The 16,030-nt window shown below is 52.2% G+C and overlaps 1 protein-coding gene across 1 annotated transcript in view; it reads left to right on the top strand.

Moving 5' to 3' along the window:
- Nucleotides 1-12,408: 12,408 nt before the first annotated feature.
- CORO1C (coronin 1C) overlaps nucleotides 12,409-16,030 on the top strand; it is a 39,432-nt gene continuing 35,810 nt past the window's right edge. Inside the window, exon 1 of the mRNA XM_053959856.1 lies at nucleotides 12,409-12,488. The gene's annotated coding sequence lies outside the window, so the exon portion shown is untranslated. The remainder of the gene's footprint in view (nucleotides 12,489-16,030) is intronic.

Genomic DNA, 16,030 nt, shown 5'->3' with positions numbered 1-16,030 from the left:
CTGCCAGAAATCCTGAAATGCACAAAGCGGCACCTGATTCCTGGTCCAGGTGGTGTCGCTCCGTGTGGCAGCAGTGCCCGACCTCCCGGGCGCCCTTCCCGTGCCGCCGGGGTTTGTCCCGGACCCGGCCGGAGCGGTGGGGACAGTCCCGCTCAGTCCCTGAGGACGGGGGTGAGTGACGTGTAGCTGTTCTGTGCATTGATGTACTCCATAACACCGTTCCTTTATTCCATGGTATTTCTTATCCCAATTTTATATGGAAATCTGCAGGATTTTTGTACTGTATGCCCGCGGGGGGGATGCATCATGCACTTTTTTTTTTTACTTTTGTTTGTAAAAATGTCCTGGATATTTTATGTTCTTCTTGTGAGGAAAAACAAATAAACTTTTTTTTTTTTTCCTTTTACAAATGAGTTTTGTAGCTTTGTTTGGAGGTGGAGAAGGAACAGACGCTGAAGGGGTGGAAAGAAAAGGAGGGAATGGGATATATCCCAGGAGCCACTGCCTGCCCTGTGTTATCATTCCCCATATATCCTGGCTCTGCTTCTCTCATTTTTGGGTCCTGGCTGTTTTCTGATGCTCCTGAAGGCTGGATCCAGAGGAACAGGATGGAAATCAGTCATTCTCCATCTGGTTTCTTCAGAGGCCCCAGACTGGGTTCAGGAGAGGCCGCTCACCTTCCAGAAAGGATGCCAGCAGTGGAGCAGTGGCACATGGAAAGGTGACACCTGCACCTTGCTGAGCCTGGAAAATCCCACCTGGGAGAGGGCCTTGATGCTGCCACAGCAACGTGGGCTGTGGAATTCCACAGGCCTGTGCTGGTCTCCTCAGCAGAGCCACATGCCAGGTGTGGAAGCCCAGGAGCTCCCCCAGGGACTTGCATGGACAGCAGCTCCCTGGCTGGGGAAATCATCTGCAAACAATCACTGCCCTGGGCTGCCAGGGTGGGTTTGGAGCATTTGGGTCTCCTTCACCTGAGGATATCCCCAAGGATCCCCCAGGGGAGGGATGGATCTCCAAGAGTGGGAGCAGCTCTGGCACAGCCAGGTGCTGCCACAGGAGCTGGGGCACCAGGAGCTGGAAGCAGATCTGTCCCTGCCCTGATCCAGGACCCCAGCATGGAGCACTTGGCAAAGGGACAAGGCCTTGGGAAAACAGAGGGAGCGGGGGCTGTAAGGCTTGTAAACCCCGGGGTTAACTCTCTTCAGATCTGGGAGCTCACACTGAGCTGGGAGCCCCAGAGCTCTGGATTGGGAAGAGCAGTTTCCCACTGTTGTTTGAGACCCTGGAGCACAGCCTGTCCCTCAACCAACGCTGTTTTGGGGTCAGTGTTTGTTGTTGGCTCATTTAACTCACACATCCCTTGGCTGAGTCAACAGAGACATCACTCCCTGCTTGGCTCAGCTTCCCGAAGATGGAGCCTCCCCTCGGAGCCGTTCCTGACTCCAGAGATGGGTGTGAGTTGAATATGGGGAACCACAAGATGGGACTATGGAATGGCTGGAGCACACCCAGGCTGCTGGTGAGTCCCTGGCTGGTTTTTTTTTTGCTCTTGTTAGGATTGGAAATTGGTCCTTTTCGGAGCGGTTCCTCACAGCCCAGTGTTACATCCTGTTGTGATGTTGCCATGGCAAAACCAGGCAACATCTGGAGCAACACAAATTCTCTCCGGTGACCAGGGAGGGTTTATTTATAGCCTCGCTGACCAGAGGAGATGCCTGAGCCTGGAGCTGCTGTGGGCACTGGGTGCCCTCCTGGCTGGGAACTGGGGTGGTGGGAAGGTGCAGGGTCCGCCTGTGCCCCTTGTTTCTCTCCCATGGAGGAGCTGCACGTGCTCCAAAGCTGATCTCCTCAAGGACCCTCTGATGGGAGGATGGTTCCCTGGCAGCATTTCCCAGTTCCATGTGGAGTTGGGGTGGTGAGCAGGTACTCTAATGGTGGTTTTAGGTGAAAAGATGAGGTTTAGCAGGAGGGCGAGGCTGATTGTAGCACACAGAGAAGCTGCAGGAAGGACTGCAGGGGCTGTGGCTGCATTTGCACACTGGCAGAGGAGAAGCTGCTGTCTGGCAGTGGTTCTCCATCTGCCTGCAGCCCCAGGATGATGCCTCTGTGTCCATTCCTGCTGGGCTGTGGCTGAACAGCCGCTCTGGCCTCTGGAAAGGTGGAAATGTAAATATTTTTCTAAGCAGAAGCTGCGAGTGGGTGCTGCCAAGGCCAGAGGAGCCAGTTCCTGCAGCGGGCACAGGCCGAGCTGTGCTGCCACTCAGGTTTGCTCCCACCTCAGTGCATATTCCCTAAAAGTCTCTTCCTCCCTCTGTTTGAAGGATGGGGCAGCAGCAATGCTGCAGCAGCTGCCATTTCCTTTTATGCAGAGGGTTCAGGAGCAGAACCACACTGGTGCCGTGTCAGAGCTCCGAGCAGTTCCCTGGAACATGGGATACAACGCCCAGGGCAGGTCCCAGGACATGGTCATGCCCCTTCCACACCATGGGCTCTGCAGTCCCCACACAGGACAAGCCCAAACCACCACAATATTCCAAATCATGAGGGTTTGTGAGAAGCCCAGAAGGAATTTGGTTTTGTCAAGAGGGCTTGAGGGGAACTCCCGGAATTATTGATCGGGTCAGAGTGCAAATGTTGAGTGAGTTCATCCCATGGGAGAGGTGACTTGGCTGTGAAATTCCTCACTCCTGCACCTGCCAGCACACCTTGCTCAGCATTTCTCTACCTGTCAGGACTGCTGCTGCCAGGTTCTCCTGCTGCTGCTGTTGGCAGGAGCAGCAGGAGCCCAGCCACCAGCCCTGATCCCACTGGGAGTTGGTTGTGTTTGCTCTGGGCAGCCTCGGCAGGGATTTAAGACTTCCAGTGGAAACAAACGGGGTTTTGTCTGTGCAGAGCTGCACTGATAAAGAACAGTCCCAGCAAGGGGCCTGGCTGGCTCCAGGCCGATTAGGGCTGGGATAAGCCTCATCCCTCACTCCTTCCCCTCAGCAGTGGCTGGGATTCACTCCTGACATGGGACACAGGATGAGGTAGTGGCATCGTGACCGGGGTCCAAGTGTCACCCACGCAGCTGCTGTGTGTCTATGGTGCTCAGAGGTTGTCTGGGTCGCGGGATTTTCCAGCCCCATGGAATATTAGGAGATGCCCTTGGGCTGGGGCCAGGCTGTGTTTGCCAATTCTTTAGGTGACACTGGGGTAACTCAGGCCCGACACTGCAGAGGTGCCTGTGCAGGCACCATTTGGGATGAGCTAGGTGTTTTCCTGCATCCTGCCTCGGGATGCTTCCTGGCTCGGGGAACCATAAAAGGCAAAGCACAGGGGCAGCGGCTGGGCTGGGAGCTGAGCTGGGAGCTGCGGCTCACTGCAATGCCAGGCATCCCAGCTGTGTACAAACGGATTAGAGCCCTCCAGCTCTCCGGCTCCACTGCCATCTGGAGGGTTATCCAAAGGGAGCGACATTCTGCTCTGAGGGTTATTTAGAGAAGTGCCCAATGCATTAATAGGGATTTTTGATAAGTTGTGTTTTGGAGTTTCCACAGGGAAAGTTGTGTCTGAGGCTGCTGTCGGGCTCCCGTGTTTATCTCGGGCAGCCGGTCTCTGTCACAGCAATTCCCTTTTCCATAACGTATTCGGGCAGATCATTCCAGCCACTCCGGCTCTGCCCCGCACGCTCTGTGCAGGCAGCGTCTCTCCTTCAAACTCTGGGACGCAGCCCAAGGCTGAGTGCTGCTTCCAAGGAAGGAGCACCGGGGGAGCTGCTCCGCGTCCGACAGGCGCGGGGCAGGGAGGAGGGAACAGTGCCAGGGGCACGGATGCGGGTTTCCATCTCTCCCTGGAACCCACAAGGAGCTGGCAGAGGTGATTCTGCCCAGACAGCCTGGCAGTAAATCCCTCTGGAAGCAGTGAAGTTGGAGGCAAGCTGGGATTGCTGCACAGGACTGTGGGGAGCTGTTGCTGGAGCAGGTTGGGGAAAGAGGAGAATCCCTGGAGAAGGATGCAGATGGGAAGCAAGTCCTGACTGTGAAGTGCCATGGACCAGCAAATTAGCAGCTGGAGGGCGTTTCTCCAGTTATCCAGGTGGGATGTGTTTGGGTAGGGACCAGCATGGCATCAGCTGTGCTGGGTGTGGTGTCAGAAGTGGCAGAGCACGGGCTCCGTCGTGCCAATGGGATGTTCCTCTCCGCTGGCCATGAGGCCAAGGAACGCCGGTTCACATGACCCAGGCTCCGACGCTTCCAAGTGCCGCCGTCTCCCAGAGCAGAGCGAGGAGGAGGCGGTGCTGAAAGCCCGCCGAGACCCAAGGTGGGAAAAATCTTGGCTGGCCAGTCCCAAAGCATTTGGAACCAAGAATTATAGTGACAGAGCTCCCGGCCATGGAAGCCTCCACCTGGCAGTACCGCGGATATTTACGGGATGACACAAGTAAGGCGAGGGGCAGAGACTGCCCAGCTTCCCCGGGAGACTCTGCAGGGACCTGTGAGGATTATCCACTGCTGCAGCTCAGCCAGGAGGGCCTGGGACACAGCCGGGAGCGGGGGGACCGCCCCGACCTCCGGAGTGACACTGCAGGCCCTGCCAAGAGGTCAGAGATGAGCAGCAGCGGGCAGAGAGGGCAGCGGGGGCCAGCAGGGGAGCTGTGCCCAGAAGAGCATCCCGTGTCCAAAGGGTGCAGGAGAGGGCGGGAGGGAGAAGCCCCTCCAAAGGTGTATGAGCTGGAGGTGGTGCCCAGGCGGGTGGGCACGGGCAGGACGGTGAGGCCGGTGGTCTACAGGCTGGAGGAGAGCGAGTACCGGCGCCTCATCCAGGAGGCAGAAACGGAACCTGAGGAGGAATGGGAAGAGGCAGAGGATACGCTACCCTTGATTCAGGAGGGCTATGCAGGGGATGGGAAGGTGGCAAGCCCAAGCCTCAGCAGGCTCAACTCCTTGGAAAGAGTCCTGAGGAGGCAGATGAGCCGCTCGGACTCGGAAAGCAGCGTGGAGGGCAGGCAAGTGACCAAACTGAGCCCCAAGGGCCCCTCGGAGGTGAACAAGCCAACCGTGCCCGTCAGGTCTGACAGCTTCGAGCGCAACGCCATTCTCATGGATTACATCCTGCAAAGCAAGCAGGAGGCAGGTACACCTGTCTCCTACATCCCCAGGGACAGCAGCAGGGACAGCCTGAGGCAGGCACGGAGCTTTACCCCCCAGCCCGATGGAACACTTGACCTGTGCCAGAACGGCCAGGCCAGCGAGGAGGATCCAGCCAGGAAGCCCGAGCCAGACCAGCCGGTAGTGAAGAGCCTCGAGAGAATGGTCCCTGCGGTCACAAATTATCCCTCGGTGGCCAGAGACACCGGGAAGCTTTCAAGACAGAGCAGTAGCCAGCTCCCAGACAGCCGGGAGCAGCTCGGAGGTGAAGCTGATGAACTCGATTCCTACATCCCGAAAAGAACCCCCCCGGCCCCCCCTGTCAGGACCCACAGCAAGGAGAGCCTGGCTCTGAGTATGAGCAAGGCTGTGGCGCTGACGGAGGCGCTGCTGGAGCCCCTCGGCGATGAGGCCAAGGCTGGCAGGGAGCAGTGGGCAGCGGCGGGCACCGAGCTGCTCCCTGGAGGCAGGACTGCGGGAGGAGGGGGCTCGGAGGAGCCGGAGCGGAAGGGGAGGCAGAGTCAGGAGGATGAGAATGTGCTTAAAGTTGCCGATGCCAAGAAAACCTTCGAAAAGCCCAAGGCGTCGGAGGGGACGGCAGCAGCACCAGCGCCCAAAAAAGGTGAGGAGTGAGGGGTCCCGGCTCTGCCGTGGGGCTGGGGGGTCCTGGAGGTCGCAGTTCCAGGGCAGGTGGGAACACCGCTGTGGATGGGAAATAGCTGCCGGGAATAGCCGGGTGACAGGCGGGATGTGCTCAGGGCACAAGGAATCTAAGGAGGGCAGGATGGGAATCAGGTGTTGGTTCAAAGCCCTTCGTGCAGTGAAACTGTTTTGGGGAAAGATTTGTTTTGTCAGACTCCTGTGTAGGAATAAGTACAATTTACTGGTTCTCACAGAGCTACAGTGCAGCAGTGTCCATAGGATGCATCCTCCCACTGCCATGTGGGATTATTTGCCTCTACCTCTCCAGGCACTGAGTGAGCCAATGTAATTTTATTTTAGCTATAAAAAAAGCAGCATTATTTTCTCTAAGTTCTTTTTCTCCTGCACTGTGACTTCACTGAATAAGCCATTCAGGAGAATGACATCAACTTGGAAACCCTTCCACCGAAAAAAATGTGAAGAAGTGAACTCTGTTGAAATTTTCCTGGTAAAACAGCAGTTCTGCAAAAATAGGAGGGATAGAAATGAGTGTTTGTGTGAGAGTTTGGATCCCGCAAGGAGCCACCCGACCCACGCTGCTTAACTCCCATCTTCTGTTCAGTGGCAATCTGCAATTGTGCATTTCCTTATAAGGGAAAATAAGTGTTTTAAGGCACAGGAAATCTGTGGTGGCTTTGAACTGAGTTTGCTTAAAAAATAGGTGTGATCGGTTACTGTCGCGACAGAGTCGGAGCGTGAACGTGGCACAGTTTGTGCGTGTCAGGGATGACAAAACCCCTGCAGGGATGAGAAACAGCTCCTGTGCTCTCAGGAAGCAGCTGAGGACACATTGCACGATGTAAAGAAATAGCGGTGGGAGGTATTTGTCACTGCAAGCACTGCCAGGCTCAGCGGTGGTATCTGAGTGTGGATCTGCACACCCCTGCAGAGGGAGGCTGTCTGGTGGCACTGGTACAGCTGAGCTGGAGCGTTCCCCTCAGCCACACCGGGCACTGGGATGTTTGATCAGCTCATCCTTCCCGGGATGGAAGGAGCAGGTGGATGGAATAGGTCTGGCACAAGAAAGGGGGTGAGAAGGGATACAAGGAATCAGCTCCCTCCCTAAGGCAATACCAGCTGCAGCCCAATCCCTCCTGACACATTTTTACCTCCTTGTTCTCCAGAAGAAACAGGGAGGGAGGGTTGAGACAATATTTCAGTGCTGAAAGGTGGAAATGTTGCAATAAAAAAATCACAGACTCGTGGAATTTTTCAGGCTGGGAGGGACCTCAAAGCCCATCTTGTCCAATCCCTGCATGGGCAGGGACACCTTCCACTGGAGCAGGAAGAAGAGCAGGAACATCTTCCCATTTTGCTCTATCCATGACAGTCTGTTGGGGTTTTAAAAGCTGGGTTAAACATTGATCTTCCCAAATCTCAAACACAGACACCTCACCTGAATTTACCCTTATGTGTTTCCTTTCTTATATCTCTGATTTTTCCAGCACCTTAGGTCCAACCTGATCCTAGACAGCAGGGAGAGAAACAGAAGGAGATGGCAAAAGAATTCCAAAGTGGTTGAATAGTGAGGCTCTGTGATCAGTGCCCAGGAACCCAACACCCAGCCCCGGCTTCTTCCCTGCCTGCCTGATTTTTTTCCTGCTGTTCAGGATGATAGGAATTGTCAACCCCAGGATATTCATGTTGTAAATAAAATACAGCTTGCTTGCTTGCTTCTTTTTTTTTTTTTTTTTTTTTTTTTTTTTTTTTTTCAGTTCTGCTTTCTTGTCTCTCTCCTCCTCGTTAATCATCCGGAGACAGCAACAAAGGAAATCCCATCTGTTGCAAGCAATTGCTTTGGGTTTATTTGGTGGCCCAACATTTTAATTAGGTATTGGGACCTACCTCCCCTTCACTGCAGAAATAGAAAAGAGATTAAAATATATTTCACAATCCTGTCTAATGATGGAGAAAAATACATGAGGAAATAGATTAGCTTGAAATTAGAGGTTTCTTTTTGCTGTAAAAGCTCATTTTTTGATGTCTTTCTTCCAGCTGAGTTGGGAGGGATGTGTCTGACACCGATATTGCTGCACAAAAGGTGTGAGAGTGGGGAGATGCAGTAATAGATGTGCTGGATGAAATCTATTGTAAATCATTAATAACAATAACATCAATTATTAATGCACATCCTGGCCTAATGTTCACTCATTCCTTATCCATCTCCAGCATCCTCCAGCCTTTCCAAGTGGCACAGGAGCGATGTCAGCACAGGCCCTCACTCACCACAGTGGATTTAATCACCCTTTGGGGAGTGAGGTTGTGAATGATCCCATTTTTGGGGTCTGGAAGTAGCACAGTGATGGTTCCACGTCACACAGAGCTGGGAATAAAGCTCAGGGGTGCTGGCTCCAACCCTGTCCTTTAATCCATGTTTTCCTCTTTCCTTGCTGCCACACTCAGGCACTTCTCCCTTCCTGGCTGTTGTTTCAAAGCATCTGATGGAACATTTTGCTCTCCTTATCTTCATTCCCTAATTCTACAGCTCCCCTTTCTGGCCAAGGATTGAATAAGGCCAGTCCAAAGGGATTTTTCTCTCCCTGTCTCTCCAGACAAACCCTTTGCAGGAGCTGGGGAACACTTCCCTGGGCACAGCACATCCTCCCAGCCAGACACAGAATCGATTTTCCATTATCCAGAACCCTTTCATGGTGGCTCTGAGAACAATTTCATCTTGGCAGCTGCTCAACAGTTGATGAGCATGGAAATGTCTCTTAAAAACCAGGACTGGGAGTAGTTTCATAAAGCTGCCCCTGGCACTCGCTCCATGCCCATGGACATGGAGGAATCAAGGCAGAGAAAGTAAATTAATGCTGAGAGTAAATCTAATTCCACTCAGAGAAAGTGGAGTGGGGAGGGTTTGTCACTGCAATCAGTTCAGATTTCAGAGAATCCCAGAATGGTTTGGGTTGGAAGGGACTTTAAAGACCATCTTATTTCAACCCCCTGCTATGGGCAGAGAACATTTCCCTGCACTAAAAAATCACTAAATCCCAATAATGTTCAGTGAAAGGTAAGATCACATTCCTGATTTCAGCAGGAGCAGCTCTTCCCAATGCTGCTGGGCCTGGCCTTGATGGGATCCATAAATTATGGAAGCCATAGAAGAAGAAATATAGAAATACTCAAATTTCATGTGGGAGAACCTAGTACTTCCTGGTAAATAAATATAATTATAAAGTAGTAGCAATAATAATAATAATAATAATAATAATAATAATAATAAATCAAAAGGCTTCAGGAAATGAATGGATAAATAGGGACATAAAAGTCCTTGAAAAGCTCTATAACTTGGATCTATGCAAACCCAGGGTTCAAGACTGTCCTGTCTGGCATATTTTGCTTGATTTAGAAGTTAAGCTGCAAAATAACAGGACTTTAAATTGCTGATCTCTCTAAACCCTCCCTAAGCCATTTCTCTCCATTCAGAATATATTTAGCAATGAGGATTTCAGCAAAACGAAATGTTTGAGACAAATCCATCCCTCCAATGACCTTACTGGTTCCACAAAAGGGGTTTGCCACCCCTTTGGGATGCCTCAGAGACAGCAAACTGAAGAAATTAATCAAAATTCCTCCTTTAAAAAAGGTGCCTCAGGTGTTCCTTTGCCTCCTCCAACTACAAACATGGTCTTGGTGGGGAAGGCTGTGGGACACACCTGATGTGGTCCTTGTGAATCGAGTCAGGCTCATCCCTGGAGCAAAGCAGGGGGATTGATTGCAGGGATGGAATTGATGCATATTTGCAGGAGGCTAAATTTAGCAGCTGACATAAGTTTCAGAGGTGGAGTCTGTAGCCACGGTGCTGTTTCCGTATAAAGGATGTGAGATAGTTTGCAGCAATCCTGCAGTGATGTAGCTGAGGGGAAAAATGTGTGGGATGGCTAAAAGTGGATTTTTTAAAAATAAATCCTGAATTTCTGCAATATGTGCTAAACAGGTGCTGCTAAAATGGGGCAAATTTTGGTGTGTTTTTCCTTGTAGCTGTAAGGGTTTGGTGTTTTTTTCTATAGAAAAATTAGGATTTGTGGCATATTTTGACAAGTTGTTTCACTTGCAGCACTGTGGATAACATTTAAATTGTTTGTTAGGGTGGTTTAACTCATCTGAAGCAATGAAAATTAGTGGTTACAGCAGAACCAAAGAGCACATGTAAAACCGGAGCTGTTTCTTCTGTTTGTTGGAGAATTCAGCCTAAAATTCCTGCAATTTCTTCATCACTTTGTGATCTAAACAGCTCATTAATCCCAGACATGATCTGGGTGTTCTTTGGAGTGTTTCCATCCAGCTGTTCTAGGAAGCTCTGGTAAAAATTCCACAGGTATTATTTCTACCTGAGTCCATCTTTAGCTACTCTTCCAGCACTGTGCCGAGCAAGGAATTTCCATCTCTGCAGGATCCACCCTTCCCAAGGCAGCTCTTGAGAGGATTAGGCTTCAATCAGATTTCTCAGGACGAATTTCACTTTTGTGTCCTCTGTGCATCACTTTCTTTCCAGTTGGAGGCCAAAAATCTTTGGTTCCCCTTCTGAGCTGGTGGGCAAGCTGGGTGCTGCTGCCTTTGTTCTTGTTTTCCAGTCCAGGCTAAAGCATTGCTTGGTACACGAATAAAATATCAGTTTTATAAAATTTAATTCCCCCCACACACACCATTTTGAGACTTCTAATAAATTAAGGATGGGCAAGCAGGACTCTCAGCTCTATCACTGACTCATTCTGTGACCTTCAACGTGCCATGTATGTACATGGAAAATGTGAATCACAACCTAAATTCCCTAAACTCTGGGTTACCTGCAGCTCTGCTCCAAGGCTGCTTTCATTTTCTTCTCTTTTAGCTTTAAAGGGATTGTTTGAGGGAGCAGGGTGGTGTAATTGTGCTGGGCTGGCTTTCAGAAAGAAGCTATTGATTAATTTCAAGGTAATTGTTGTCATGGGCAAGGGTGAAGCCTTGCCACTCCAATCTCTGTTTGTATAATTTTTTTATCAAGGTGTTGCTCAGTAGGCGAGAGAGGCTTTCCTGCTCGTTGGATCAGCGGTTACATTTAGTGTCAAAGGTTAATAAATGCAGGATAACATTTGTTTAATCTGTAGCTACTGATGTTTCCATCAGCTGTGACAGTCAGACCAGGACAAATGTATCTCCCTGAGGTTTTCTGTGGGTTTTAACACCAGCTATCGCTCACAGGGGGTAATTCACGGTCCTGTCACAGCTCCTTGGGGGAAGAGGAGGGCTCTCAGCTCAGCTCATCACGACACATATTCCTCCAAATCCTGAGGCATTAGAAGAGAAATTAGGGTGATGCTCCCCTGAAACATCCCCCCCCCCCCCCCCTTAAGCACCAAACCACATGCAAATGAACGTGCAAACGTCGGCCCAAACGGATGAGGAAGCTCGAGGAGTTTTGGTTTTGGCCATGTATGGTAACACTGAGGGCTGTGGGCTCTGCTCGGCTGTTGTTCACCCTCCCCTCGGGCTCCCCGAGGCCGCAATGGCCCCGAGTGCGGCGGTGTCACCTGTGTGCAGCCAGGTGTGCGTGCAAAGCGCTCGCCTGACCCGTCACAACACATACACACATACATTACCCCTCAAGGCGCAGCATCTCCAAATTGCCTTTACCACGGTGCAGTGGGGAGAACCTCTGGTTCCAAACCTCTGTCCTGCGTGTCTCGTTGAAGTGTGGCTCTTAGCGGGGGTTGAGCTCTGCAGTCTTTAGCAGGGGCTTTTGTCACCGTCCTTTTTTCACCACAGCCACTGTGACTTGGTGTGACAGTGTGAGGTGACGCGGTTGTTTTCTTGTGGAGCTACTGGTTCTCCTCGGCATCGCCTCTGAGGACAGCAGGCTCATCTCACCCCTCAGGGCAGACACGGCCGATCCCTCAGGGAGGACACGATCAGCCCCCTCAGGGAGGACAGAACCGTTCCCTCAGGGACGATATAAAGTTTCCCTCGGGAGGACATGACCGTTCCCTCAGGGAGGACACAACCGGTCCCTCAGGGATGAAACGATCCATGCCTCAGGGATAACATGATCGATCCCTCAGGGCAGACACGGCTGATCCCTCAGGGAGGACACGATCAGCCCCTCAGGGAGGACATGACCGTTCCCTCAGGGAGGACACAATCGGTCCCTCAGGGATGAAACGATCCATGCCTCAGGGATAACATGATCGATCCCTCAGGGCAGACACGGCCGATCCCTCAGGCATGAGATGACTGATCCCCAGGGATGACATGATCGGTCTCTCGGAGCGGACAGGACTGGTCCACAGGGAGGAGATGGCCGGTCCCCAGGCGGACACGATCGACCCCTCAGGTCCCTCATGACCTCCCGCCCCTACTCGCTGCTGAGGGGCGGCGGGGCGGGGCCTGAGAGCGCGCGACCACTCGGGGCGGGGAGAACCGCACGGCCATTGGCTGGCGGAGCCGTCACTCACCGCTTCGACCCGCCCCACTGAGAGCGGCTGAGTGGGCGGGGTCAGACCGAAGGGGGCGTGACCTTCATGGGCGTGGTCACGGAGGGGGCGGGCCCGCGGTCGCGCTGCCCCGCCCCGCCCCGCGGCGCTCAGTCGGGCGGCGGCGGCGGGCGGAGGAGGAGGCGGAGGCGGCGGCTCCGCCGGGCTCAGGAGCGGACGCGGGAGGCGGCTCGGGATCGCGGTGCGGCTCGGTGGCGGCTCGGGCGAGCGGGGAGAACTGGGTAGCGCTGGCAAGCGAGGCTGCGGCTGGGCGGGCGGCGCGGTGCCCGCGGGAGGGCGCCGGGCAGGGCGGGGGTCCGGCCGGGCGGGCCCTTCCCGCGCGGGGCCGCCGAGCCCTCCGTGAGGCGGCGGCCGCTGTCAGCGCGGGGCCCGCGGCGGCAGCGCCCTCCCCGCACCGCCTCGGCCCCGGCCGCTCCCCGCTCCCTCCTTATTAGGCAGCGGCGCGGGGTCGCCGCCGCATCCGCATCCGGCCGGGGCCGCCGGGCAGGGCAAGCCCGGGGCGGGGCGGCGGCGCCGGGCGCTCCCGCCGCGCACCTGATGCCGCGGCGGGGACAGCGCTGGGGGGCTTTTGTTCGGAACGTTTTCCTTTTTCCTTTTTTCTTTTTTTTTTTTTTTTCCCCTTCCTTCTTTTCTGCCCGGCGGCGCAGCAGCCGCTCGGTGCCACCGGCGTGTGCCGCCCCCGGAGCGCCCGTCCCCGCCGTGCACCATGGCAGAGGACAAAAGATGAGCGCCCTGATGGGGGTTTAGTTTGGGTTTATTTTCCGCAGGCTCCTGTAGAGCAGATCACGCCGTTATTAGGGGCTCTTTCGAGGCTGTGCAGATGTGTAGATTCCTGGGCTGTGTGACATGTCATTGAATCACCAGGGGATACCAGAATGGTTTGGGTTGGAAAGGACCTTAAGGACCATCTCATTCTATCCCTTTGCCGTGGGCTGGTGTCCCTGGGCTTTGTTTTCCTATGCAGGAAGCCACGTTGTTTAAGAGTGATACGCCAAAGGCTGAAATTGAAAGGCTGTGCTTTATGAAATTCCCACCGATTCCGTTAACAGCACGAGGGAAGATCTTGGACACACGGGCAGGTGTCCAACACCACCACACAGAGGTTCAGCTGTAGGACATTGTGATGCCTTAACTGACTGATTGCACAGGAGACAGGTCTAAAAAAAAGGCAGTGAAAGGTGCCAGGAAACAGAAGTGAGCCCGATGGAAGCAGTTTTATTGTTGAAGATAAGTGAGATGCGTTCGGGTTGGGGATTTTTTGGCAGCTGGAATTGGTCTGAGCACGTCTGTTCGTGCAGATGTGCGTGGGGATTACTGGAGCAAGACCAAGGACGGTGGCAGAATCAGAGAGGGATGTTCTGAACACAGCAGGCTGCGGTTGATTTTTCAGTTCGCTGCTGGATTTCCCGATTTTGTTTTAATTTTAGGCCAGGCTGTTCCCAAATTACCTGATGCCATCCTCTCCCTCTGTGTGCCTCCGTGGCACGCTCGAGGGAAGCTCTGGAGTGTGGGAAAATGGTGTGAAGTGGCACAGCGTGTCCTGGGAGAAGCGTGTTTGGATGTGGGGAAAGCAGCGGGTGTCGTGTGCGGGAGGCAGAGGAGAGGGTTTATTCCATTTTCATTTGAATAACGAGCATTGAATCATCTTTTCTGTCAAGGGTGGGGGGGGGAACAATCCAGATGGCTGTGTGCTTGCAGGAAGGTTTTATTGCAGCTAATAGTGGTATTTGCTAAGGACTGTGTACACAAAGGTAGAAGATCAAATACTTTTGTGGCAATGCCTGTTTATTTTGGGTATATGTGTTTTTCTGTGTTTTCAGTAGCTCCAGTAAGACCTGACACGCTCGGGGACACGTCAGGCAGCATTTGCTTGGTGTTTGTTTCAGTACAGCACTTCATAATAGTAATTTTTCAGTGGTCACTTGTAGCCTTTTATGCAGATTGCTTTAATCAGCATTTGTGTTCTCTGTTGGCATTGCTCTGTCTTCTCCTGAGCTGTCTTTTCAAACATCATTGGATTTTTTCAAGTGAAATCTTCATGCTTATTGCATCTGTCACTTCTGGGATTCACTCCAAGCGAAAGGCAGGGATTCAGTTTAATGGCAATGAGGAGGAATGTGCAGAAGGGGGAAATATCAGCTCTTCCCTGGGTGATGCAGCGCAGGGTGCCGAGCTCTGCCCTCGGTGACATCGTGGTGGCCACGGCTTCGTCAAATGCCTCATTAAACCAAAACGTTGTGTTGTGATGGGGAGGGAATTTATGCTCCTGGGTTTCATTTGGTGATCGATTCCGAGGAATATCCCTGGGATGCCAGCTTCCTATTCTGAAGACACGAGCAAAACACTTCCTGGCCTGAGTTTGCAGCTTGGTGAGGTCATCAGTGCACCACTCCCAGGGCCAGGAATGTCCTCTTGGGCAAGCTCACAGGCACATTTTCACTTGACTTTTAAAGTCTGGGTTTGTTTGTTTTGATTTTGTTTTACTGAGGTTTTTGTGATAATCTCAGCCCTTCTCCGAGGATGTGTTGGAACAGAAACTCACTGAGGATTTGAAGTGCCCCAGTTTAAGCCTTTGCAGGGCATAGGAACAAGAATTAAATGTCTGTGTTCTCCTCTAGCTTGCTCCCTGCAGTCTCCCCCACTTAATATTTTTGGGCTGGCATATTCTGGTGGGTAACTCTGAAACTGGTATGATTAGAAACTGCTTAGAGCTTCAGTTTAGGCAGCTCCTGGAGCCATGTGTGAAGAGTCAGGCTGCTGGTGGCATGTGGCTGACAAGATGGAAACTGCTGAGTTTTTGTCACATTCTGCACAGTTGCAGGTGGTGGTGAACACCAAGTTAAAATGAAGCACAAAAAGGTTTTGGGCTTAGCTGAGTGACTCAGGAAAGCAGCAGTGAAAGTTCATTTTTCTGGATGTGTTGGCTCCACTTGGTTGGGAATGTTTACTGGGCCCTTTCTTTTTATCTCTTAATAGGATTGCTTTGTTCTGCTTTTCCTCCTGTGAGTAACCGTGCAAAAAAAAAAATGGATTATTTGTTTCTTTTTGAGGTTATAATTGTTCAGTACATGACTTTTTGTGGCTTTTCTCATCTCAAACCACACATAGGCATGTGAAATCCCAGCATGACACAGAACTGCTCAGCTGCTCCCAGGTTCCACTGGCAGCTTTGCAGGGCTTGTCCTTGGAGGAACAAATTGTCTGGAGAGGATCCTAATGGAATATACCAGCCATTAGTTGTATCACCAGCCATTAGTTTGTGTTCGTGGGGTTGTGTAGGGAATATAAATGCAATCAGAATTAATGGCTGGAGATAATGATATAGCTGGAAAGTAGAAGGTGGCTGTTGGGCAAGTGGATAATTTTACTTTATTCCCCTCCCATGAAATTCCTGATGCCAATAAGACAGGAGGGATCCCTTGGAGCAGACACCTTCCTAAGGAGTCACAAAACGCTCCTCAAATGGAAGAGGATTTTGTGATGGAACATCCTGAAAACTTTAAAATCCTTCTCTGTAGGTCAGGAAATTGACAGAGAAATATTGAAAATGGCAACTGCTGCTGCCTCCAAAGGGAAAAACCTGTGGGTTTTGAAGGCTTCTGATGAGACCATGGTGAATAGAAGAGATCTCTTTGGTCTGGAAGTGACAAAACGTGGCCTTTTGGACCATTTCTCCTCTGGGCTGATGATTTAGAGGGAGAATCAAGGCAGAATCACCTGCAC

The sequence above is a fragment of the Vidua chalybeata genome, chromosome 18, assembly GCF_026979565.1.
Source record: "Vidua chalybeata isolate OUT-0048 chromosome 18, bVidCha1 merged haplotype, whole genome shotgun sequence".
Taxonomy (NCBI): domain Eukaryota; kingdom Metazoa; phylum Chordata; class Aves; order Passeriformes; family Viduidae; genus Vidua; species Vidua chalybeata.
This window is presented reverse-complemented; position numbering and strand designations above follow the sequence as displayed.